The sequence below is a fragment of the Pan troglodytes genome, chromosome 2 (genome assembly GCF_028858775.2).
Source record: "Pan troglodytes isolate AG18354 chromosome 2, NHGRI_mPanTro3-v2.0_pri, whole genome shotgun sequence".
NCBI lineage: Eukaryota > Metazoa > Chordata > Mammalia > Primates > Hominidae > Pan > Pan troglodytes.
The window spans coordinates 146,291,693-146,318,052 of NC_086015.1; the positions used below are offsets into that span (position 1 = coordinate 146,291,693).

At 43.0% G+C, this 26,360-nt stretch overlaps 1 long non-coding RNA gene across 1 annotated transcript; it reads left to right on the forward strand.

Annotated features, from left to right (window-relative positions):
• Positions 1 to 26,324, forward strand: LOC107970796 (uncharacterized). Its single transcript, XR_001713693.2, has 4 exons — positions 1 to 229; positions 722 to 864; positions 22,459 to 22,624; positions 23,630 to 26,324. It is a non-coding gene; the product is annotated as an uncharacterized LOC107970796 (long non-coding RNA).
• Positions 26,325 to 26,360: the final 36 nt, after the last annotated feature.

Below are 26,360 nucleotides of genomic sequence, written 5' to 3' on the forward strand. Positions count from 1 at the left end.
AGGTGGGTTAGCCAGGGCTGGGCTCATCTGGGACACCTGGGACTCTCTCACCTGGGTCTTTCATCCTGGGCTTCTTCCTCTCATGGTGGCCACAGGTGTTCCGAGGGGATGAGGTTGGACACTACAAGGCCTGTGAAGGTGTAGGCTCTGAGGCTGCATAACTTCACTTCCACTGCATTCTCTTGGTCAAAGCAGCAGACAAGGCTGCTCGGACACAAAGAGTGGAGAGGTGAGCTACACCCTTTGATAGCCATCGGAGTGGCTGTAAACCCTCGCCCTGCCCCATGGGGTTCCCGTGGGTGTTGATGAGGTGCCTTTCATGGAATCTTTTTTTTTTTTTTGAGACGGAGTCTCGCTCTGTCGCCCAGGCTGGAGTGCAGCGGCACGATCTCTGCTCACTGCAAGCTCCGCCTCCCGGGTTCTCGCCCTTCTCCTGCCTCAGCCTCCCGAGTAGCTGGGACTACAGGCTCCCACCTCCATGCCCGGCTAATGTTTTTTGTATTTTTAGTAGAGACGGGGTTTCACTGTGTTAGCCAGGATGGTCTCGATCTCCTGGCCTCGTGATCCGCCCGCCTCGGCCTCCCAAAGTGCTGGAATTACAGGTGTGAGCCACCGCGCTCGGCCCATGGAATCTTTTTTTTATCCCAGCTGACTGCCTAATGCTTAAGTGTCCGACCATGACTAGGGGTCCCACACACAGAAAACGTATTTATCCTGGCAGACGCCTTCGTTGCTCTTTTCCCATCTGTGTCCAGTTCATTCCTACCAAGACAGCCACTCTCTAGGAGAGCCCCGACCAGGAAAGAAGTTAGTTTCAGGTGCATCCGACAGGGGAGACACAGAGGAGGCCTCTCAACAAAACAGGTGAGTTAACAGAAGCAGAGCATTCCACAGCCCAGAGAAGAGGGAGGCGCACCTCTCAGGACGGATAGGAAGTGGGGAGCCATCTGGGACATGGGAAGCCCACCGGCGGGCGGGGAGCGAAAGAGTGCGGGTGACCTGCGAGCCTGTGTCTTTTTTTGGGGTCCAGGGCATTACCCAGGTGGGAGTTCCAATTGGTGGGTTCAGAGCAGGCAGGCTCTGGACGCCCTGGAGTCCTGCTGTGCCTGAGAGGAGGCCACTGGGGCGTATCTCCGCAGTGCATGTGTTGTGTCTGGTCAGTGGAGCCAGTCAAGTACGTTGTATCTAGCTGTCCCACGGGGAGGCGGTCACCAGGAGGGGGTTATATGAGCCAGATATCTGAACTGACCATATTGAGGAAATGGGAGGAGGCAGAGAACTGGAAACTGTAGAGGGTGACTAAGCCCTGCTTCTGGTATGGGAAATTGCTTAAAGCTATATTCAAAATGGACGCTGAAGCAACACAAAATTATATAATTCACTACAAATAGCAAGACAACTCATTTCTTTTTTTGAGACAGGGTCTTGTTCTGTTGCCCAGGCTGGAGTGCAGTGACGTAATCACAGCTCACTGCAGCCTTGACCTCCTGGGCTCAAGCAATCCTCCTACCTCTGCCTCATGAGTAGCTGGGACCACAGGCATGTGCCACCACTCCTGGATAATTTTTAAAAAGCTTTTTGTAGAGAGAGTCTCTCTGTGTTGCCCAGGCTGGTCTCAAACTCCTGGCCTCAAGCAATCCTCCTGCCTCAGCCTCCCAAAGTATTGGGATTACAGGTGTGAGGCACTGCACCTGGCCAAGACAACTCATTTTTTTCCTGCTCCATGAAGATGCCAGGGTTATAGTAGAGATACCAGGAGAGACATGGTTTCCAACGATTTCATCAAAAGAAACATGAAAAGGGCCTTGGGGACATTTAGTGTTGTTAAGATCCTAGAAGCCACAGGGGTTTAGAATTTCCTTAGGGCTTCTCTCTGCTCTCCAGTCTCTCATTCAATCCCAATCATCATCATCATTAATGATAATCAATATTATCATCATCACTGAGCACCTGAAGAGCTTACCACTCAGAAAAGAGAAAGAGGATAAAGCACTGCACATGTTTTTCCTTAGTAGTGGCATGAACTATCGGGGGCAACAGTCATTGTTTTGGAGCCTTATGCTTGTAGTCGAACTGTGCTAATTGTGTATATATTTTAGAGTTCTCACACAGCTACTCTTTTTTTTTCTCTTAAGAAAAAAAAAATATCTGAGACTTTATTTTGATCTTTCACATCCATCTGAAGAAGGTTCTTTAAAGATAAGTGGGTTTTGTAATCTGGCGAAGGCCATGAATCTATTCAATTCAGTGAGTTCCTATCAACTGCATCTGAAAAGCACTGGTGAAGACCACAGTACTTAAAACCCATTTTTTTAATTTTAAAAAATTCCATAAGAAACATGTACTTATGGTAAAACGATAAGTTTCAAACATATAAAAACATGAAAAATGGAAATTAAAAATCTCTGCTCTCAACTATTATAGCAGGGCCTCCAGAGGCAGCCACTGATCATAGATTTTGTCCTGAATTTTTCTGGTGCTTGCTGTCCTAAATCGAGGTAACATGCTTGTACCTCTACTTCATGATTTATCAACTTTAAGTGGAACCCTTTTACTTTTCTCTATCAAGAAAGATGTTAGCTCACTTCATACTACTGCTCTGTTGCCTGTTATTTTGCCTAATTCTTCTGGGGACTGTCAGCCAGGGGAATTCCTGTAGATTACCAACCCACTCTTCCTTTCATCTCTTCTGTCTCTCTTTTTGACCTCTTCTCCACCCCTCAGTTTATGGTTGGTATATTTACAATGCCATGGTTTACCACAACTGCATTCTGTTTATGTAATTATAACTAAGGCAGTCATCTTGTCTTTAGGTTAATTCTAAAAGCTGAAAACCTATTAACAGTATTTGCAATGATGTCATTATGTAGGTATTGGCCACTGTGGAGCCAACTATGATTTGAGCCTTGTAGTAGAGATGTAATCCTTTTTTAAAAAAATTTTTTTGCTTGTTAAAGAGAAAATTTTCAAGCATGACAGCCTAATGCATTTTCCCTTAAATTCTCCCAGTTTCCTTCACTTCTATGAGATCATATTCAATGGCCACTCTTTGATTTACATAATATATAATATATTTTATTTCATTTAATTTTGCTTGCTTAATTCTTTCATATGGAGGATGTAGGTGATAAATCCTTTGGTACTCGTTTGCTTGGAAATGTCTCTATTTTACTCTAATATTTGCCAGGGCATAAAATTTTAGGTAGAAAATGACTTTCCATTGGACGATTAAATACATCACGTGATTGTCTTCCAGAGCCCAGTGCTGCTTTAAAAAAGCCGGATTTTTGTTCCAGTTTGATAATCTGATTTTTTTTTTTCTGGAAGCTTTTAAGATTTTCTTTTTATTCTTGGAGTCAGGAAATGTTAACAGGATGTATCTAGATGAGGGTATTTTTTTTGTTTTTTTAAATCTTGTTTGGAACTTGATGAACCCTTTCAATCTGAAAACTCTTATCTTTCTTCACATGAAAGTTCAGTGGCAACTTCTTTTATTTATTTATTTATTTATTTTTTTGAGACAGAGTTTCGCTCTTGTTTCCCAGGCTGGAGTGCAATGGCACGATCTCAGCTCACCGCAGCCTCTGCCTCCCGGGTTGAAGCGATTCTCCTACCTCAGCCTCCAGAGTTGCTGGGATTACAGGCATGTGCCACCACTCCCGGCTAATTTTGTATTTTTAGTAGAGATGGTGTTTCTCCACATTGGTTAGGCTGGTCTCAAACTCCCAACCTCAGGTGATCTGCCCGCCTCGGCCTCCCAAACTGCTGGGATTACAGGCATGAGCCACCGTGCCGGGCTGCAACTTCTTTTATTATTATTTTGATTATTTCTTCTCTTCAGGTATAACTGTACACTTTTACTAGAATTACTATTAGATAGATGTAAAACTTTCTGAATATATTTTCCATGACTCCAATTTTCTGCCATATGTTTTCTTTATTTTTCTTAGAGACTGGGGTCTTGCTATATTGCCCAGGCTGTACTCGAACTCCTGGACTCAAGCAATTTTCCCACCTCAGCTTCTGGAGTGGCTGGGACAATAGCTACATACCACCATGCTTGACATATTTTTTCTGTCTTTCTCCCTTCCCCTCTCCCTTCCCTCCTTCTTTCTCTTTTCCCTCCCCTCCCCTCCCCTCCCCTTTCCTTCTCTATATTTGGGAGACTTTAACTCTGGCTTTAAAATGAACAACTGGGTCTTCAGTCTTTTCCATTATTCCCTTTTAAAAAAATTACTTTTGTGGTCCTATTTTCAAATTGCTATGCTCTCTTTTCTTTTTTCTGATTGATCATTTTCCACACACCTAGTAGCTTACATGAGTTTGCCTTTCGGATGTGGAGGTCTGAGTTTTCCTGAAATTGGAGGCTTGTGCTTTTGTGTGAGCGGATGGGGCATGTGGAAGGCCAGCCTTCTGGTATATTGACAAGCCAGGCAGGTGGCCAGGAGCCCCCCTTGCCAGCAGCAAGCCTCACTCCACTGTGGAGAGCTTCAGTGTTGCCAGCTGCCATCTGCTTGTCCCAAATGCCTTCTCTGCATTCCGATGATTTGCTCCAGAGCAGTCCTGAGTACCTGGCAGAGCAAATCTCCACCCTACGCTTCACTCTGCTGTCTGGCACTGCCTTTTTCTCTTCTCCTTTAACCTGGGTCTCACCATTTTTGGGGAGTCCTCAAAGTTTCATGTCTGCTGTTGCTGCTGCCTCTTCTCATGGCTGGGAAAAGGGATAAGTTCACAGGCATCCTTGGTCCTCCATCAGGAGCCAGAAAGCTGGAAAGTTTTTATCTTGTGTTGTTCAAAATTCTGCTATAAAATCCCCCCTCATGAAACACTTTCCCACAAAGAGCCTATCAAGTTTATCTGTGTGCTGTATCTCTAGGTAGCGAATACGCCTTGGCGTCTAGATGCCCAATTAGCGGGAAGAAGATGCAACTCCTGCACATTCTTTGGTTAATTAGATCTGCTATGAAATCATTCATTTGATGACCATCCTAATGAATCTAATAAAAGCCTCTTTTGAAGCCGTCTATTCTTTGCACCTTAAGTACTGTACCTTGCTCAGCTACGCTGGCACCAGAGCTAACAGACTCATTATCTTCCAAAGTCTGATGTCTGTTTTCAGGCTCCGCTGGTTTCATTAGATACAAAATAAAATCACTACCTATTAAAATTGCATTAAAGCACTAACTTAAACTGACAAAAGCTTAGAAACATTGAGCCTGAGCTGTTGTTTGGCCTTCTGGATGTGGGAAACTCCTGCCTTTTGCAGACTGAGTGGATCAGGCCAGCCCAGACTTTATGGCCTAAATTATCTGTGTCCCTCGGCTTAAATGGGAGCTAGCAGTGCCAGCTGCCAATGAAATGACTTGGTTTCTCATCAAGCAGTGATTCAACTGTGTTTTAATGGTTCAGTGATTATTCTCTGATTTTCAGAATCAAATGAGGTGAATGAAAAGATGGGAAGACAGACAGTTTTTACACAGCCACTGTAGCTTCTTCAGAAAAGATCACAAAAGGAGAAATTGATGGTTTGGGGCTACCGATAAACAGGCTGGTAGAGTGGTTATACTTCTAGCATCACATGGAATCAATGTTACTTTCTGCACAGATTTAAAAAACAAAAAACTTGTGTGGTGGTTCACACCTGTAGTCCCAGCACTTTGGGAGACTGAGGCAGGAGGATCGCTTGAGGCCAGGAGTTCAAGACCAGTGTGGGCAACAGAGTGAGACCTCATTTCTACAAAAAATTTAAAAAATTACTCAGGTTTGGTGGTGCACACCTGTGGTCCCAGCTATTCAGGAGGCTAAGGTGGGAGGATCGCTTGAGCCCAGGAGTTTGAGGCTACAGTGAAGCATGATTGCACCACCACACCCCAGCCTGGGTGACAGAGTGAGACCCTACCCCCACCAAAAATAATAAAAAACAAAAAACAGACAAATGAACAGAACAATTTTGGTTCTTGTAAAAAAAAATAGGAAGAGAAGGTTAAGTGTCCGTAGTTTTCCAAAACGAGTATGTAACCCCACTGTATGCAGGGGCATGAGGCACAGTGGGTGTCTAGGGCATGCTTTGGAAGTATGCAGCTGGCAGCTGCAGAGGGAGAAAGGCATTGGCTAAGAAGAGAACTGTGTTCCTGGCCCAGATCTTATGACCTTCAGCTAGTCATTCTATGGACTTTAGGTTCCTTATCTGTAAAATGGGCCTGTTGCACTATATGATTACTCTTATCAGCCAACTCAGAGGAGTGTGTGTGTGTGTGTGTGTGCATGCGCATGCATGGTCATGCCTGTGTGAGTGTGTGTATGTTTGTGGTTTTTAAAAGCTTACCTCCAAACAAAATTGCCCCTTCTCAAATTGGGTGCCACTGTTCTAAGCCATTCTTCCTGATGCAAGCTAGTAAATGTTCCCTTCAGATCTCACATTAGGAATTTTGTTTTGATTACCTTAAAGACTCTTTGTAGCTCTGGCAGCCTCTCAATCTGTGCTTAGGAGGATGAAATGGTCTGTGCTCACAGGCTTTGGAAGATAGAAAACTGCCTCTCTTCCTCCCTTCTCCCCATGCTTCCTCATCCCCTAATCTCCACTGGAATCTATCAGCTGAATTCTGAGTTTGTGTCCCCAAGGCAGGAATCTGGGAGGTGACAGGACACTGTCCCTCACAGCAGCTTTCTGTGAGCCATAGCATGCTAGAGAAGTCATGCAGTTGAAGAATATAATTCAAAAATAGATAAACTGATAGCAAAGCCACTGGTTATTGACCACTCGTTGTGTGTCAGGCACTGTGCTAATTCCTTACATATACATTTCTTAAACCCTTATGATAACCTAGTAAACATAATGATCCCGTATTATAGATGAGAACACAGACTCCGACAGGCTAAGTAATTTTCCCAAGGCCTCAGAGCTCCTAAGTGGCTGAGCCAGGATTGAAGGCAGAGCTCCTTGCCATCTGGCCAAAGAGGCATTGTGGAGCAGACTGTTTTTCAAAATATAGGTTATAATCCATTAATACTCCATGAAAATAATTCTGGGCTTAAGAATAGCATTAAAAATAGAGTAGAATGGAAAATATCAGAGTGCATCTTACGCAATATGTAAATATTATTTTGTGAAATTTTGTGTGTGTATGTACAGTGTTGTGACATAAAATCAACTTCTTACTGTGGGTGGTCATTAACATTTTCTTTTATAATAGAGTTTGCGAAACTCCAGTCAGGAGAAGTTAATTAATGAGATGGAATGGAAAGGGCAAGGTGTGGGGTGTTTGGGTATTTCCCCTGCAGAAATTGACCTTTTTTTTTTTTTTTTTTAGTTTTGTAGTTTTGTCATTTCAAATACCCTCTTTACATCTTTCAGTCTCTTTTCCTTATGGTTCCTTCTTGTTCTGAAATTCTATGACCCTTTGAGAAGCACAGGCAATTAATTTGTGTTTTGGCAGGGTAGAGAATGACAGAGTCACTGGGCACTGGGAAGCTTTACAGGGTACTTTTCCCTGAGCGGAGAGGAGGAGGCTGGTTTCTCTGGGCAGAGGGAGATAATACTCTATGTTTTACTCCTTTTAGTCAACACTGTAATAGCAAAATTTATTCATGTATTTGTTTATACTCTAGTTCAGGGGTTCCCAGCCTCTGGGCTGCAAACTGGTACTGGTCTGAGGCCTGTTAGGAACTGGGCTGGACAGCAGGAGGTGAGCAGTGGGCGAGCAAGCAGCACTGCCTGAGCTCTGCCTCCTGTCAGGTCAGCGGCAGCATTAGATTCTCCTAGGAGCGCCAACCCTATTGTGAGCTGTGCATTCGAGGGATCTGAGATGGGACAGTTTCATCTTGAAACCAACCTTGTCCTCATCTGTGGAAAAATTGTCTTCCATGAAACCAGTCCCTGGTGCCAAAAAGGTTGGAGATTGCTGCTCTAGTTCATTCTTTTCCATTATATATTCCATCACTTGACTATATAATTATAAATCATTTGTATTTATTTTTGCTCTTTGGGTTTTATAAACAATGTAGTTTTGAAGGTTCTGGCCTAAGCATTCTGGTGCACATGTCCACAGATTCTCTAATGAATACGCCCAGTGAATAAGGAATAGTGAATGACCCAGAATTGCTGGGTTTTAGGGTATCAAAATTCTCACGTTTGCTAGGAAATGCCAAAACCATTTTTTCCAAAGTAGCAACAATTTATGATTTTCACCAGCAGTGTATAAGAATTCTTATTCTCACTAACAGTTGGCACTGCCAGATTTTTTACATTTTTGGCGGTGGTGTGTAGTAGCTCTTTGTGGTTTTTGTTTTTATTTTTACTTTTTGGGGGATGAAGTTTCGCTCTTATCGCTCAGGCTGGAGTACAATGGTGTGATCTCGGCTCACTGCAAGCTCTGCCTCCTGGGTTCAAGCAATTCTCCTGCCTCAGCCTCCTGAGTAGCTGGGATTATAGGCATCTGCCACCACACCCAGCTAATTTTTGTAGTTTTAGTAGAGATGGGGTTTCACCATGTTGGCCAGGCTGGTCTCAACTCCTGAACTCAGGTGATCCACTCACCGTGGCCTCCCAAAGTGCTGGGATTACAGGCGTGAGCCACTGCGTCTGGCCCTCTTTTTTGTTGTTTTTAATTGTACCTCCCTGATTACTAATATGATGGAGAAACTTCATGTCTATTGGCAATTTCATCTTCTTCCTTGGTGAAGAGCTTATTCAAATCTTTTACATATTTTCCTATTAGGTTACCTGCCTTTTTCTTATTGATCTATGGAATTCTTTGTGTAATGTGGATAGAAGTCCATTGTTACTTACACGTATTGCAGTATCTTCTCTCATTTCATGGTTTTTTTTTTTTTTTTAGAGATGGAGTCTCACTATATTGGCCAGGCTGGTCTTGAACTCTGTCCTACTTAGGCTGTCTCTGTCCTACCCTTTTGCAGTGCCCACTTTGCCACAACTTAGGGTCCACATATATGATGGCAGCAGCGGCCCATTTGGAGCAGACACTGGCTGCAGCAGTGGAGGCACAGCCAGGGCTGCACGCTTAGCAGAGCCAACGGGAGCCCTGCCCCCTTTCAAGGTGGTGGGGCAGGAGCTCTGCATTCCTGGGTGCAACTGTAGCCACCCAGCTGTGGCTGCAGACTCAGACATCCCTGTGCTCTCGGGGGCCTGGGAAGACCCCTGGTGCTTCTGCAGGCTTGGAAGTACCTGCTCCCACTGCCTGGCCTCTCCCCGCTCCTGGCGCCTGCTCCAGTTTCGGAGCAAAGTTGTGGCCGAGCCTGGGTGCAGTCATGACCTGGTTGGGTGTTCAGGTGCTTGGGGTGGTACTGACATGCCAGCCTCCTGCTACCTCGGCCCCTTCTGGACTTTGGGTGCTGACGATCATGGAAGGGAGGCTGAGGTGGGGCTAAGGGCAGCCTGGCATGGGCCTGCAGGTGCCCCTCAGCATGAACGGCCTGGGTGCTCTGAATGGTGGCCGGAAGCAGAAAGGCTCCTGGGTGGAAAGGGGCAGGTCCCCAGTGAAACCCCACCTTCAAGCCAGGGATGGCCTGAAGTCTGGGGGCCAGGCTGCCAGTTCTGTGGACTGGAATGAGAACTTAACGGTGTTTTTTCTGGGCCTGCCCATGGCCACCCATGGACCAATCAGCACATACTTCCTCACCTCTGAAGCCTGTAACAACCCTGGACTCAGCCAGGCTAGAGCAGATAACAGGACAACCTGCCTGTAGAGAAGAGCTACCCACTGTGGGTCTCCTTTCCACTGAGGGCTGCACAGACAACAGGATTACCTGTCTGTGCATAGGAGCTACCTATTCTGGGTCTCCCCTCTTCTGAGGGCTGCAGAGCTATTGGGATGTCCTTCCTGCAGATAGGAGCTACTCACTTTGATTCTCTTGAGAGCTATACTGTTGCTCAATAAAGCACCTCTTCGCCTTGCTCACCCTCCAGTTTTCTGTGTATCTCATTCTTCCTGGACAAGGGACAAGAGCTTGGGACCCACCAAATGGCGGGCCTGGAAGAGCTATAACACAAACAGGGATGAAACACACCCCCCTACTTGCCATACTGCGGGCAACGAGAAAAAGAGAAGATAGGAGAGAAGTGCTGCAGCCCTTTGGGGAGCCCAGACCTAGGAGCTCCCCAAGCTAGGGGTGTGACACCCTCTTTGGGGCTCTGTGGTTCCTGGTGTCTCCAAGCTTCTGGGCACCACCATGTTACCCGGTGCCCACAGTGGAAGGTGCTTGCAGTATACCTGGTCCAGCTGTAGCCCTGCAGGGAGCCAGTACCCATGCCAGTTCCTGGAGCTGCCCACCCCACCACAGCTGGCATGCTAGGCTGTGTGCAGTAGCCAGACTGCATACTTGCTCACTCACACACCCATTGCTGCCCTGTGCCTGGCTTGCCCTTGACAGGTGTGGGCTCTGGGCTGGTGGTGCAAGCTGAGCACAGCCCACCAGGCCAAGTGGGTGGAATGAGCCCAGCGGGCCCAAGGAAAACTCAGACAAAGGCACCACTGGCCACAGAGGTTTCCTGCTGGCAAAGTGACACCCCAAGGATCCTGAGACATATACATGAGATTGTGATAGAGCTGCCTGGTCTATTCTAGTCCATGGTCAATTTTTTTGTTTCTGCTCTACTGTCATATTTTCTTAATTATGAGAGCTTTATACCAAGTCTTGATATCTAAAAAAGTAAGTTCTCTTACTTTTTTTCTTTTGAGGTTCTCTTGGCTTTTCTTGGCCCTTCATGTTATATATCCATTAACTTTCATAGTCAATGGTGTGTTGATCTAAATAGGCAAGTTTTTCATTAGTGGAAGCAGAACATTTGTAGTAAAAAACTTTTAAAGATTTTGATTGTCATAACAATTGGCCCTCTGGCATAGGTGATACCAATGTGTACTCCATAAGCAGGTTGTAATAATATTTGAAATGGAAAATGACTATATCAGACTATATGTGTGTTTTGTGATTTAATTTGGGGAAAAATATCTATTTCATGCCTCTAGTATTTCTCAAAAAACATGTTGAATATGAGTCTTATTAGGTTTTGCCTGTTTGGTGAGTAAAAATGCCAAGCCTCATGAGAAGCAGAATGTATTTTCTCTTTTATTGTAACTGCATGTACAATACCTGCTATGGACTGAATCGTGTCCCCTCCAAATTCATATGTTGAAGTGCTAACCTCCAATGTGGTAGTATTTGGAGATAGGGCCTCTGGGAGGTAATTAGGGTTAGCTAAGATCATGAGGGTGGGCCCCCGTGATGGAATTAATGGCTTTATAAGGAGGGAGGGAGAAAGAGATAGATCGATCGATCAACTGATAGAGACCGATCGATTGATCAACCAAGAGAGATCTCTTTACCACCTGAGGACAGAGAAGGTGGCTGCCTACAAGCTACAAAAAGGACTCTTACCAGGAACTGAATCAGTGAGCAGCTTGATCTTGGACTTCACAGCCTTCAGAACTGTGAGAAATAAGTGCCTGTTGTTGAAGCCACCTAGCTCACGGTATTTTGTTAGAGCAGCTCAAGCAGACTAATAATATAGTACCCATGTGACTCTGAATTTAGAAAATAATTGATTATAAGTTATTCTGAAAAGAAGGTCTATATACACTTAAAAGCAAAGCAAAGTAAGAGTTTTTAAAAGTCTTAACAAAAGCAAACTGTATGCATATGCAGTTTACATAAGCATTTCAAAAGAATTCTCAGTTTTGGGTGCATAGGGATTGCTATCATATTTTGCAATGCTCATGAGCCAGGAATGGAAATATTTAACATTAAGTTAATAAGAAAATAACATGAAAAAGTTGTTTAGTGAGCTGGAGTCAGAGCTCCAGGTTGAGTGAAACTGCTTTAGGTTTCATAGCTGTAAACACAGACCTTCAGGTACAGAGAAGCTAGTGACTGCAGGATTAATATTAGACATACAACCCTAAACCAAAACCTAAACTTAAAAGCCAACTAGTAGCTCCAATAAACAGTGTGGTTCATGACCTAGTGTAAACCAAAAGGATGATTTGGCATGCAAGATGGGAAGTGTAATAAACAAACAAAAAATCCACTTCAGCCTCCATAAATGACCAAACTGACCGCAATCAAATCACATACAAATCAGGTGCTGTCTACTTGAATTGTATAATTGGAACACAGCACATGGGAGAAAGAAATCATAGGGTAGAATTTGTGTTGTGCTAGGGGGACACTGAACTGAACCGCTAGAGGTTAATGGAGAAGTTAAATTGAGAAAAGGTACAAAATCAATTTTACAGCCAGGATGTTTGTACATTCCTTCATTCATTCCCTCAACAAATATTTGTTCAGAGCACTCCATATGCAAAGCACTCATGCTAAGTCCTGAAGTGGTTTTAAAGATGTACACGACGGTACTAGAAAATGTTCACATTGATTTGTTATGCAGCAATACGTCTACCTTTGAATCACAATAGCTCCCATAATGCACTACCCTTGTCTTTGAGAAACTTTAAATATCTGGGGCAGAGTTTCTTAAAGACTAGGAACCCTACTACTTACTCATGAGGTAATTTTTAGGAGAATGAGAAATGATTTTCAATTTTAGTTTAGGGCATTCTGTCTTTAATGCTTTCTAAAAGCTAATCTCCCCCTCCTTTAAAAAAATAAGGAATATGTCTAAGCCTTTTATAGGCCATAATCAAACTATTATGTTATAACTTTTTTGTTTTATTTTTTGGTTACTTTTCATTTCTAGAACATGATAATGGTTTCAACTTACTGTGGTGGTATAAAATTTTTATTTAAAATAAACATAAATTAGGTCTTGAACAGTGAGTCAGATGAAAGAAAATATTAAACAATAGGACAAGTGGAATCTGTTTATGGTGAAAGAGAATAAAAGTAGTAGAGCAATGAATGAGGTTTAGGAACCCATACAAAAGGAAATAAGACAAGCACATGCATCTCTATAATATCAGCTAACTCAGCGGTTCAGACATGAGCTCCGGAAGGAGTTCTGGGCATTAGCTTTTGCTTTTTCCTGTAGTAATTCTGTAAGTCTCCCTGGATGAGGCTTTCTTTGGATAGAGATTGGCATGGGACCAGTGGACTTTCCAAATCGGGGAAAAGACCATGAAAGGCTGAGTCAAGGTGTGTGCTGCTGCCACAGACGGTGATTCCTCAACTTAAGTGTGCACCAGAATCAGCTGGAGGGTGTTTCCAACAGGCTGTCAGTACCCAACCTTGGACATAGTGATTTATGGGAGGACAGGGAGTGTTTAAATTTCACTTTAAGAAGGTCTTTGGACCACTTGAAAGAGACTGTGACTCTGGAGAATAAACACAGAACTCAAGGGCAGAAAGAAGCTCCTGATTGTGGACTCAGCATTCCTTTTGCTGTCATTGGCTTGCAGTACCATTGGACTAGGTCAGTTTATGTATCTCAGTTGTTTATGTATGTTATTTGGCATGTTTATGTATGTCTAACGTTGCCCATGAGGCTTACCTGCTTATTTGCTGCCAATCAGGTGGCATTTCTGTGGGAGAAATGGGGAGGAGAATGATTGGATGTGGGAGGATAGAGAGAAGATCTTCTTTTCTTAGTTCTCTGTTCTCTGAGCAGTGTTTAGGCATTCAGTAGTCCTTGGGAGACACTGAAATAAAGTTGCTAAAATTCTGCTGGACCTAGTTATTTATGGGCAAAATTAGTACCACATGTTCAGTCTTCTTAAAATTTCCATCCTTCTCTCGTGGGAGATATAAGGACTAGTATCTGCAAGTTGCTTTGGAAGTAAACCATGCAAGCTGATGACATTATCCGCCTTCCTCTGACAGCAAGAATCAGTGATGTGGGAGGTCTTGTAGGTAAATCAAGACTTTGAATCAGGAGGAACCATGGGATTAGACTAAATGTGAGCCCAAGTAAACACAGTGCATATTCAGCACTTTGCCATAAATAACCAGATGGATAATATTCTATTGGGGGATTGCAGTGTGGGTTATTTAAAAGGATGTAAAAGATTGCTGACCCAGGCTGGGACCAGGGGAAAGCTGTGGGTACATCTGCAACTATTGAGCACATATTTCTAAGGGTTTCCAGCACTACATAAGTAAACGATTGCCTTCTTGAGTGAAATGGGAGCTTCATAAGGGCCGTAAACACCAAACTGATGGCCATGATGGCTGGCCAAATCCAGCTGTTTAAGAAACAATGCCATTCAGCCAAAACATACCAACTGCCACCACCTCTCTTAGGTTCCTCTCCAACACAGCACTCTATGCAGAAGGGCCACATTTGAGAAATGGATACCCAAGAGCCGTGATCTGGTGACACCAGCAAAAATGCTCCAAATATGTAAAGATGTTGTGGCTTCCACATTATTGTGGACAGAGCTAAACAAGCCAGAGATCCAAAAGCTTCCAGAGCAGTGCCATGCATGTTAACTGAGAAGAATTAATTTTCACCAGTAGGAGAGCGCTTCCTTCTGTCATCAGTGACTACTGTTCCTGCTTCGTTGGTGCTGCCATTCTGCCAAGCACAACACCACATGTCATGATGTCGTACATCAAATTTGCATTCTTCGGGCACAGAGTCCAGGCAGTGGCAATGGTTATACATTTGCATGGCTCACTATGATGAGTATACAATGATGAACTACAATGACAGGTCAAAATCACACCAGTCTCCTTGTTCTAGGCAGATGAGATACTGGGGATAAAAGAAACAAAATATCTATCATTAAAATAATGATGGGAAAAAAATCTGGGTGAACCCAGGTGCTTGTCATAAAAATCAAAACAGTATCTCACTACAATAAATTCCTAATTTCTTATGCTGCATAAAAATTTCATCAAGCCAATTAGATCCTGAAATAAATGACAAATGGAACACTGGCTGGAGATTAAGAAAACAACATTTTCATAGAAAGGCTAGGGGTTTAGGTTATTTGTTGAATTGGAATTTGACCTGTGGCATTACAATGCAGATTGTCTCCAAAAACTGTAAGTGGGGCATGGATTTGCAGAAGAGACTTTCCTGCATAATAAGTTGTGTCCTAACAATAAAATTGTGCATAAAAATTGACAGCTAACAAGGCAAAGCAAAGAAACAGTGCACGAAATCAACAAAACATTTTGTGCTCTAGAAATGGATGTGGCAGAAACTGTACTTGAGCTGAAAGGTTGTTCCTTTGAACATGTAATGTTGTGACTGAGAAAAGAGAAACCTGTAGAAGGACGAAGATATATCGTCTGAAAACTAATGAGATGTTACATTTTGAACCAAAATCGCATCTAACTTTTCAGCATGTAATTAGGCAAGATCTGAGCCAAAGTATAAAGAGTTGACATAAAATTTTGGGAATACGGCTGGGTGCGGTGACTCACGCCTGTAATCCCAGCACTTTGGGAGGCCGAGGCGGGCGAATCACCTGAGGTCAGGAGTTCAAGACCAGCCTGGCCAACATGGTGAAACCCCGTCTCTACTAAAAATACAAAAATGAGTTGGGCGTGGTGGCGCGTACCTCTAGTCCCAGGTACTTGGGAGGCTGAGGCAGGAGAATCGCCTGAACCTGGGAGGCGGAGGTTGCAGTGAGCCAGGATCCCACCACTGCAGTCCAGCCTGGGTGACAGAGCAAGACTGTCTCCAAAAAAACAAACAAACAAAAAACTTTGGGAATTCAGAATTCAGCAACTGCGATAGAAGATGAAAGGGGGAAAGAGATTAATAATAGAACTGAGAAGACGCGGAATGAAACCAACTAGATTGAGAGCTACTTTCTTTATTCAGTGTTTTCCCCTGTTGGGTTTTTAATCCTGTGACGCCAAATGATATCTGTATGAAATTGTACATTCCACTTCACTCACCAGTACACCATAGAAATTACACACATAAGCACAGAGATCACCTGTGGAAAATTGCATGTCTCTGCATAAGAGTTTATAAGTTACACGGATAAGAGATAACATTGCCTAGAATAGAATTTGCTTCTGTGTGTGGCAATGTACACTGTGAGACTCACGACGTGCCCAGAGCGCTTGTCTTTCTTCATAGAGAACCAGTGTCACAATGTGTTGCTACTGTAATGAAGTGTGGCTATAATTTCTTTTTCTTTCTGGCTAATGCAAGCAAAGCAGCTATTTCTGCTGCTTTTGGTACATGTGGAGGTTTAAGGTGGTGGACTAATTTTGGGGAATTTTTAAGCATTATTTTACTTATTTTTACAGGCCCTCATACAGTTGTACAGGTTATATCTGGCAACAAATCACCAGTGTTGCAGTGAATGCCACTGAAATCCATCCTGCATCTGCCCTCTGGCTGTGTACCCTGGTGAGGAGCTGCATAGGAGAGAGGAGGGAGACACATCTCTCTCTCTTTTAAAGTATTATGAAGTAATTTGTTATTTTATATTATTATAATGTAATTATTGTTATTATTATTTAGATTGAATTTCACTCTGTTGCCCAGGCTGGAGTGCAGTGGTGTGATCTTGGCTCACTGCAACCTCCGCCTCCCAGGTCCAAGCGATTCTTCCACCTCAGCCCCCTCAGTAGCTGCGACTATAGGCGCCTGCCATCACACCTGGCTAATTTTTTGTATTTTTGGTAGAGACAGGGTTTCACCATGTTGGCCAGGCTGGTCTCAAACTCTTGACCTCAAGTGATCCACCTGACTTGGCCTCCCAAAGTGTTGAGATTACAGGTGTGAGCCACCGTGCCCGGTCCATTCTTTTTTAATTTCAAGTTTTATTTTAGATTCAGGGGGTACATGTAGGTTTGTTACATGGGTACGGTACATTGTGTGATGCTGAGCTTTGGGGTATGAATGATCCCATCACCTAGGTAGTGAGCATAGTAACCAATAGGTAGTTTTTCAACCCTTGTCTCCCTCTTTCTCTCCCCTCATAGTAGTCCCTAGTATCTACTGTTGCCATCTTTATGTCTATATGTGCCCAGTATTTAGCTTCCACTTGTGAGAGCATCAGTATTTGGTTTTCTGTTCTTACATTAATTCACTTAAGATAATCACTTCCAGCTGCTTCCATATTGCTGGAAAAGACATGATTGTGTATTTTTATGGCTGTGTAGTGTTCCATGGTGTACATGCACCACATTTTCTTTAACCAATCCACTGTTGATAGGTTCCTAGGTTGATTCCTTATCTTTGCTTAGTGCTTTGATGAAACATATGAGTGCATGTGTCTTTTTGGTAGAATGGTTTATTTTCCTTAGGATATATACCAAGTAATAGGATTGCTGGGTCAAATGGTAGTTCTGTTTTAAGTTGCTCGAGAAAGCTCCAAACTGCTTTCCAGAGTGGCTGAACTAATTTACACTCCCACTGAGAGTAGCAGGAGGCAGCCAAATGCCTAGGCAGAGAGGGTTGGGTCTTTGGTGAAACCCCACCTCCAAGCCAAAGGCATTTTAAAGCCTGAAAGCCAAGCTACAGGTTAAATCCTTGGACCAGATTGAGAACTTGTCTTCTTATTTGGCGTACTTTCTTCTAGTTGATCTTCACCCTTAACCTATTTTACATATACCTACCCTTTCCTAATTGGTGTTCTACACAATCATGCCCACCTTTGAGTGGTGCCTTCACTTTAACCATTCTTTTTGCATACTCAAAACCAATCAGCACATACTTCCCACTCTGAGTCCATAAAAAGCCCCGGACCCAGCCACACTGGGGACTTTCCTGCCTTTGTGTAGGGTGCCCACCCCCACATCCTCTCTCTGCTGAAAGCTGTTTCATCACTTAATAAAATTCTCTGCTGCTGGCATTTTGGGAGGCTGAGGTGGGCAGATCATGAGGTCAGGAGTTAAAGACCAGCCTGGCCAACATGGTGAAACCCCATCTCTACTAAAAAAAAATACAAAAAATTAGCTGGGCATCATGGCAGTTGCCTGCAATCCCAGCTACTTGGGAGGCTGAGGCAGGAGAATCGCTTGAACCCGGGAGGCAGAGGTTGCAGTGAACCGAGATTGTGCCACTGCATTCCAGCCTCAGCAACAGTGCGAGACTCTATCTCAAATAAATAAATAAATAAATAAAATTCTCTGCCCTCCTCACCCTTCAATGTCGAGCATATTCTCATTCTTCTTGGGTGTGGTACAAGAGCTTGGGAATCACTGAACATGGGTACAAGCTATAACACAGGTGAGCTGAGGCATGCCAGAGTGTCCAAACAGGGCCCAGAATGGAGGTCCCTGGCTTGCAAAGCGACCAAGAAGAAAAATCCTACATTATTTTGGGGGCTTGTCTGGGATACCTGAAGAGCGAATAAATGTAGACCTAGACTCTTCACTTTTTTCTGAGGATTCTTGTCCTCAGACTTTTTTCTGAAGGCAGATGAAGCGCTGAACCTCTGGCGAGCCCATTAAGAATGAATGGCCTGGCTACAGAGGACAGGGTGCTGGAGAGGACCCCAACCCCCCAGCCAATAGCTCTCGGGGTTTGGGAATGTTGGCCTCGTTCCAATCCAGCAGTCTTTTCTATGTTATTTTTCTTCTTTTCTGGGGGCTGTCACGGTGCCTATTTCTTCTTTTATAATGTTAACGGTGTTGCATATTGGAGAGATATTACTAGGTAGAATGAGCATTTGGCCTAGCCATCAGATATGCAATTCAGAACAATGTGGTTTCTGCCTGGCAAGGAGGGTACAGTGATCCAAGAGTTTTTCCCCTACTGAAGGAACCCATTTTCATAGATCAAGAGGCTTTTTTCCCCAGGCACCTTCCCCCCCTGCACTTGAGCTTTTTTTTTTTCTTTTCTCCACCATGTCAGGAGTTCACATAGCCCTGCAAATACAGGGAGCTTTTCTGTGTGAGAGGTTTTTTTCCTTTTGAAAGGTGTCTTACTAGGCCAGGACCCAATTCATGGGACTCCCTAACTTAATGAGTCTGTGCATCCTCCTGAGACACCTTTTTGTCCCAAACTCAATTCCAAGCTTCAGGTTGAAGCCCTAGAAAGAAAAGCTAGATCTGAGGGATCCAGAGGCAGACAACAACAGAAGTCAAGGGGAACAGCGCAGGTGAGCATGACTAATTCCTGCTGATTAGGTGCCCCCCCCCCTCCATTTCGTGGATAGAGGTCATGCTAGTATCCATGGCATAAATGAGGTCTGGGAAACTCAAAGGTTACCGACAGCATGGTGTACAGGTAGTGCGTGGGTGAGTGTGGATAATTCCTACCACCTGGGCCTCCTGTTAACATGGGTGAAAGCTGCATTGGCACCCATGGGTGTCACCCTGCTGAGGTCACCAGGACTCGGGATATAAGGATGGAAGAAAGAAGGGGAATGTCTTTTCTTTCTGACCCTCACATACCCTGATATTTGCTGGGAAGAGAAAGGAACTAAGGGACAGTCCTCCCCACCTTTTAAAATGGGTAAGCAATCATCTTCAGTCTGTATTTCTCTCAAATGCCCCCTGAATCACTGGGACTCCTTTGCAAAAAAGAACTTTTATTTTTTTTCCTTTTCTTCCTCTGTCCTCTCTTTGTGGATAGGTAATCGTGTCCCTGTACCACAGGACACTCCCCTCGGATGCATTCCCCAAACAGGGAAAAGCTAATTTCCCCAAACCTTAAACTGCTTGGCTTAAAATTGAACTTGGGGGTAGGGAACCCAGAAACCTGACATGCCGGCAAAGGGTAAAGGTTTTTTTAACCAGTCGTACTTCTGACCTTTCTCTCCCTGTGCAAACTGGTAAAGGAATGGTAAAGATCACTGTAAAGTTTTGAAAAAAAAACTAGGTGGGTTCTCCATCTTGTTTTATGTCCTTGGGAGCTTGACCTTGTAACCATGTGGCAGTACTTTCTTTTGGTCTCTGCCATTTTACAATGGGAATGAGTACTTTCTAGTTAATATCTCCCCTCGAAGAACAACTTCTAACTTCCTTTCTTAAATCTTCCTTTCTCTGAGCTACCTTTAAAGATTTCAGATTTTGTGAAAACTGCTTACCACCTATTTGAAAATACCTTGTATGCTCGTAGTTAAGTCATAACCTTAGTTGAGGCTTGTTGGTTTCACCTGTGAGGTTACTTTTGGTAAAGTTCAAAAGCCAGAAATATTGGCCACTTGGCTAAAGTCGGGTAACAAAGGATTTAAAAGTATTTTCTTAAAGAATGTTATGGTTAAAAACCAGCTTAACTAAAAGTAGATATCCAAGCTATAGGTATATTTAAAAGATCTTCATTTTTTTTTCTCTTATTGGATCTTGTGTTGCTGGAAGATGTTTTTTCTCCTCAGTTGACTGAATTATTTTTCTCCATTTTGTCTTGCCACTCAATGCACACATAAGAGGCCCTAAGGGAACTTCTGAGAGCATGGGACTCCTTGGGAAAAACAGAGAAGGTGCCACGGACTCTGTTTAGGAAAAAAGACCTCCTTTTTCCTCATGAAACCCCAGGAATTAAAAGCAGATATATCCCTCTCAAAATCTGTTTTTGTCATCCAGCTATGCCTGTTTATTAGGCCCTAGAAACTGCATGTTTTCCTAGCCCTGTTTGTTTAAGGGCTCCACCCTGAAGCCAGTAATCCAATTAGTAGATTGGTAAATGAAAAATCCTACAACTACTGGATCTTCTTCTGTCTGCCTGTGTAATTACATATGTGTTGTATATGTGATGTTTATAAAAAAGAGCTCTAACTGATTGGCCTAAAGAAATAAGCACTTAGATCAATTTTTTTTGAAGAAACAAAATAAAAGCTGTAATGCCTTTTAGTTCATGTGACTTTCATATTTGAGAAATAAAAACAGCTTTAAAGATAATTGGTAAAATACAAATGTCTTCAAAATGTAAATATATGGTGTAGATTATGCAGGTCAGACACTAGGTTTGCTAAATGTTTTAAGGTTATAAACTGCTTCTTTGGCTTTTGAAAATTTGTTCAACTTGCCTGCTTTACAGTTTGGTAAGGCCTGGGGACATATGGCGTTAACTATGCCCCTAATTATGCTGGGAAGTGTCAGACCTTAGCTGCACCTAGCACATAATTAAAATAACTTACCAGGTTTTACATTAAAATTAAAAATTGGTAAGAGTTACCATTATAACATGTAATTGAGACTACTCAAAACAGATTTACATGCAAGGTGTGTAAGAAAAGTAAAACATGTTTTTAGTAAAAATTATAAGAAGGCATGAAAATGTAAATTTTTGTGTAGTTTAAAGGGTTAAAAGATTGTTTTAAATTAAATAAGATAAAGCTAAAGGCTTAACCAAGTTGTGGAAGGTTTGTAAAAATTAATCTTGTAAGAGAAACTCTGTGCATGAACATATTGACTAGATTCAAAAGGATATTATATGGTTTTTCCATAAATTGAGCATTGAAATAAAAGCACAGCAAAATTTTCTTAAGGCACTAATCTGCTCTTTAACAAAAACTTATAAAGGGTTATAAAAGGTCTATAAGAATCTCACCTCATGACCAAACTAGTTAAGATTGGATAGAATTATTTATAAGGTTTCATTAAAAAATTGTGGTTGACATTAATAGCAGACTAATGCAAGGGCGAAATTAGATTTTCTCTCTTTTGAACAAGATTTTCATGTAATAGTAAAGGATAATGAAAGGTTTTTGCCTTTTAAAAAATTATTGAGTCATCATTTTGGCTAAATGACTTGTGGTAACCTGGAATTTTATTTCAAACTATCAAGTGTTTTGAACATTTAGCATGTTTGATAGGCCTCCCAAAATCAAATTTCAGCTTCAAAATTGTCTTTTCTAAATCCTTACTTTTGGATGCTACAGAGGGCCCCTGGAGCATCCGAAAGAGAGGTAAACAGGATTATTTGACATGTTTATTTATTTGGGATTGCCAAAATAAAAATAAGGTTTAACCTTCAGGTTATATTTCAGTGAATAATATTAATATATGTCCCAAAATTGTATAGGATTTCTAAAATTCTAATATCTGAGTATATGTTATCAATCATGATTAAGGTTATATTATTGCAAATCACAGAAATAAGCAAATTCCTTTGTCAATCATATTTTTGACTGTGACTACCCAAAGACATTTTGTCATTCACAGACAATTGTTGCTTTGTTTTGATCCTCTTCAAACTATGGTTTATAATCAGCTATAGGACTTTGACAGCTGATCTCAAATGCAGGTTTCTGATAGCTTTGGATATTGTAACACTGGAATAGAGGAAAACATACAGGACTCATGAAGAGCTGAAATGTTCATGAATATCAAGCCAATAAGAGTTAACTGAATGGACTGAACTAACATAAAACTGAAGTAATCTTTTTAAACTTTTTTGCTTAAAACATTGCTGATCTTTGTTTTGTTTTTCAGAGCCAAGGAAACTTTTCTTTTGAGCTATCTATAGCTTTTAACAATTGAGTAAGGTATACTCCTGTGAACAAAATTTGAGGCTTATTTGTTTCTCTCTGCCTGGTTTCTCTAGAATTTGGAAACTGTGAATATTCTTAACTTATGGCAACATAGCTATTTGCATCAGTGCAATCAACAAGAATCCATTTTGTTTTGCAGCAGGATGCAGTTGGAGAAACTGGTTGTTTTTACCAAGGCTTGGACTGGAAAGGGCATGCTTCCCTTAAAAAAATCAAGCTTGACTTGCAGAGCCAATAGAAGCCTGTTGGGAAAACCGGCCTCATACCTTGTCTACCTAGTCCCTCTACAGGGTTCCTAACCTGTGGTGAGTAAAGAATGTCACTTCCTAACAGTCCCAGGAGCCCCATGTCATCTTGGGACCTCAAGAAGAGAGGAATTTAGGCTGGGTGCGGTGGCTCATGCCTGTAATCTCAGCACTTTGGGAGGCCGAGGTGGGTGGATCACTTGAGGCCAGGAGTTTGAGACCAGCCTGGCCCAAATGGTGACGTCCCATCTCTACTAAAAATACAAAAAAATTAGCTGGGCATGGTGGCACTTGCCTGTAGTCCCAGCTACTCGGGAGACTGAGGCAGAAGAATTGCTTGAACCCGGGAGGCGGAGAGTGCAGTGAGCCAAGATTGTACCACTACACTCCAGCCTGGGCAACAGAGTGAGACTCCATCTCAAAAAAAAAAAAGAGGAATTTACCCAACTCATAGGTATTTGAGGGTACAAACCCATGGCTGGGCTCAGCTTTAAAAGGTCTTATCTGAGATTCCTGAACAGAGTTCCATCAAAGCCATTTTTTTTTTTTTGAGACAGAGTCTTACTCTGTCACCCAAGCTGGAGTGCAGTGGTGTGATCTTGGCGCACTGCAACCTCCGCCTCCCGGGTTCAAGTGATTTTCCTGCCTCAGCCTCCCAAGTAGCTGGGATTACAGGTAACCACCACCATGCCTAGCTAAATTTTTTGTATTTTTAGTAGAGACGGGGGTTTCACCATTTTGATCAGGCTGGTCATGAACTCCTGACCTCAGGTGATCCACCTGCCTCGGCCTCCCAAAGTGCTGGGATTACAGGCGTGAGCCACTGTGCCCGGCCCCATCAAAGCCAATTTTAAAAGCCTATGTGAAAAATAATTATTCTTGCCGCACCTGATGCAAATAATCAGGCCAAGTATAAGACTAAAGCTTATTTTGCGAACAATTCAGTCCTATCATTTTTTTTTAACTAAAATGACGACTGGAGAGAGAAAAATTATTTTTTAAAAGTTATCATATACTTGTTATTAAATTCTAGTCTTATTAGTTAAATTTTTGCCTACCTTTTAGACTAACTCTGCTTATTCCTGTGAACCAACCAGTGATCTCCGGCTGCAGCTCAGAAGAAACAGAAGGGATGGGTAATGTAAAAATCTGGATCAGCATTCTAGTTCTGGGCAATTATCCTGCAAATCCTGTCAGGTGATAGGTGTAAATAGGGTGCGGTACAAGAGCTCAGGAATGGCCCAACGCGGGCACAAGCTATAACACAGGTGAGCTGGGGCATGCTAGCGTGGCCAAGTGGGGCCTGGGAGGGGTATTGCTGGCCGGAGGTCCCTGGCTTGCAAAGTGACCGAGAAGAAAAAATCCTACATCACTGCCAATAAGCGTTCCCTTTTCTCCGAAGCCTTGCCAGCATCTGTTATTTTTTGCCTTTTTAATATAGCCATTCTGGACCTGTCTCTCTAATTTTCACAAGTGCACTGCATGGGCTAGCGGCTGCTCCAGAAGAAGCGTTTACTATGCACCTGATAACCTCATGCAACAGAAAAGGCAGGGGGGCTCAGTTCACCCACCTGGACAACACTGAGTTATTTATTGTGGAGGTTTACTCAACATTAAATACTATAGTGGCTGCTACCATGCTTCCCAAACTTGAATGTGGACCAATCACTCAGAGGTCTTGTTAAAAATGCAGATTCTGACACAGGAGGTGTAGGCCCTGAGATTCCGCAGTTCTAGCAAGCTCTCAGGTGACTCCAATTCAGCTGATCCACTGACCACACTTTGGATAGCAAGGCCAAGTGGATGTCTAGACTGATGAAAGTCACAGGTGAACTGGCTGCGAAGGGCCTCTTCCTCTCCGCTGATCACTGAAATCTCCTCTCCATCTTTCTTCCCTTACAAACCTCAACCAGAACCCTCCCTGCCCCGCAAAAGGACCTCACCAAACCAAGTCCCCAATGTCCTTATCAAGAAAGGGGTAAAGAAAGTGATGCAGCATCCTGTTTGTAGATCCTGAATTCTCCTTTTAACCGGCTTTATCTCCTCCCCAGGAAAAAGAGGCTCTTAGCCCTGGGCTTTCCCTGGGGGTTGGGGCAGAATTATTATTTCCTAACCAGTCAGTGCTGTGCCATGACATGGGTTTTATTTCCGAGCTCTCTCCAGGTTTTCCTAGCCATTCTATGAGACAGCTGTTAGCTCTGTATTACAGATGGGGAAAACTGAGGCCTGAAGAAATTTCATATCTTTTCCAAGAACATAGACCCAGAAAGTAAACCTGTAAGGAATTCAATCTAGGATTGATTCCAAATTCTGTACCGGAGCTGATCTGTTTTCTAAATTTCAAGGAACTTAATTTTTTTCTGCCAATAAAGAGGTTTTCCAATTGGCAAGCTTTTAAATCAGATTCTGCAGTACCTGATGTAGAAGTGACATTGAAGGCATGGGGGTATTACAGTAGACATTGCTTTATTTGTTTAAACAGAATTCTATTACTGAAGAGCCATATGAATGGCTCTTGGAATTTCTACTAATGTGACATTTTCTCTGCTTCCTCATGACAGTTGACTTTGATGACTGGTTACTTATTTTATTTTATTTTTTTTGAGATGGAGGCTTGCTCTATCATCCAGGCTGGAGTGTAGTGGCATGATCTCAGTTCACTGCAACCTCCGCCTCCCGGGTTCAAGTGATTCTCCTGCCTCAGCCTCCCAAGTAACTGGGAATTACAGGCACCTGCCACCACACCAGCTAATTTTTGTATTTTCAGTAGAGACGGGGTTTCACCATGTTGGCCAGGCTGGTCTCAAACTCCTGACCTCAGATGATCTGCCCGCCTCGGCCTCCCAAAGTGCTGGGATTACAGATGTGAGCTACCATGCCCGGGCTGGTTACTTATTTTTAAAGCATTTCTGATCATCTACTAAAACCTCAGTGTCGAAGCTTTTCCAGGATTTCAAATGTTGTATTTCAGAATACAGCAAGGCTCATCTCTCCTGAGCCATTAGGACGAGGTGGTACTTTCACCAGGTCCCTCTAAGCACCCAGTCATCAGGGGCAGGCCCCCATGGAGAGAACAGGCTTGTTTCAGGGAGGAATTCCCAGAAGCTGGAGCTCCAGACAGAGGTGAGGGACAGTGGTCAGCGCAAGGCACACTGGACAGAGCTGACTTCAGTCCTATCTGGTGGGTTCATAACTCATGAATCATGGGAAACTGAGGGGAAAGCCCAGGGGAAAACTGAAATAATTTTCAAAATGGTTCAAGACCACTTTCTAATTGAGGGTAGCAAAAGATGCAGCTTCTACTGTTGGGAAGGTTTGGCAGGGAGCTGTGGAAAGAGGTGACAGAAACTAAGTCTCTTGTTTCTCTGCAGGAGTTTCTCCAAGAAGCTTCTTCCTAGAAGCTCGTCATCCCTACTCACTTTGGGGTGAAAATAGCTTTGCAAAACCTGCTCAGATGAGTCAGCAGGCCAGACCTCCAGAGCGGTGGATGTAGTCCACACGAAATTGCCTTTAGTGAACCGAGCATTGATGTTATACCATTTGATTGCATTGATTTGGTTTATAAGAACCAGCACATCCCTAGCTGACTCTACAGTAGTTTTTATTGTAGAGATATATTGAAGGACATAGTCTACTTTCGATAACACATAATTCTTTTATAAGGGGCCAGAGTAAGTCAGTCAATAAATATGTATTGAGCACTTATATGCCAGACACTGTGCTATTCCCTTTATTGAGAATAAAGCAGTGAATAAAGAAATCACATGAGTGAAGCTCACATTATTGAAGGAAGATT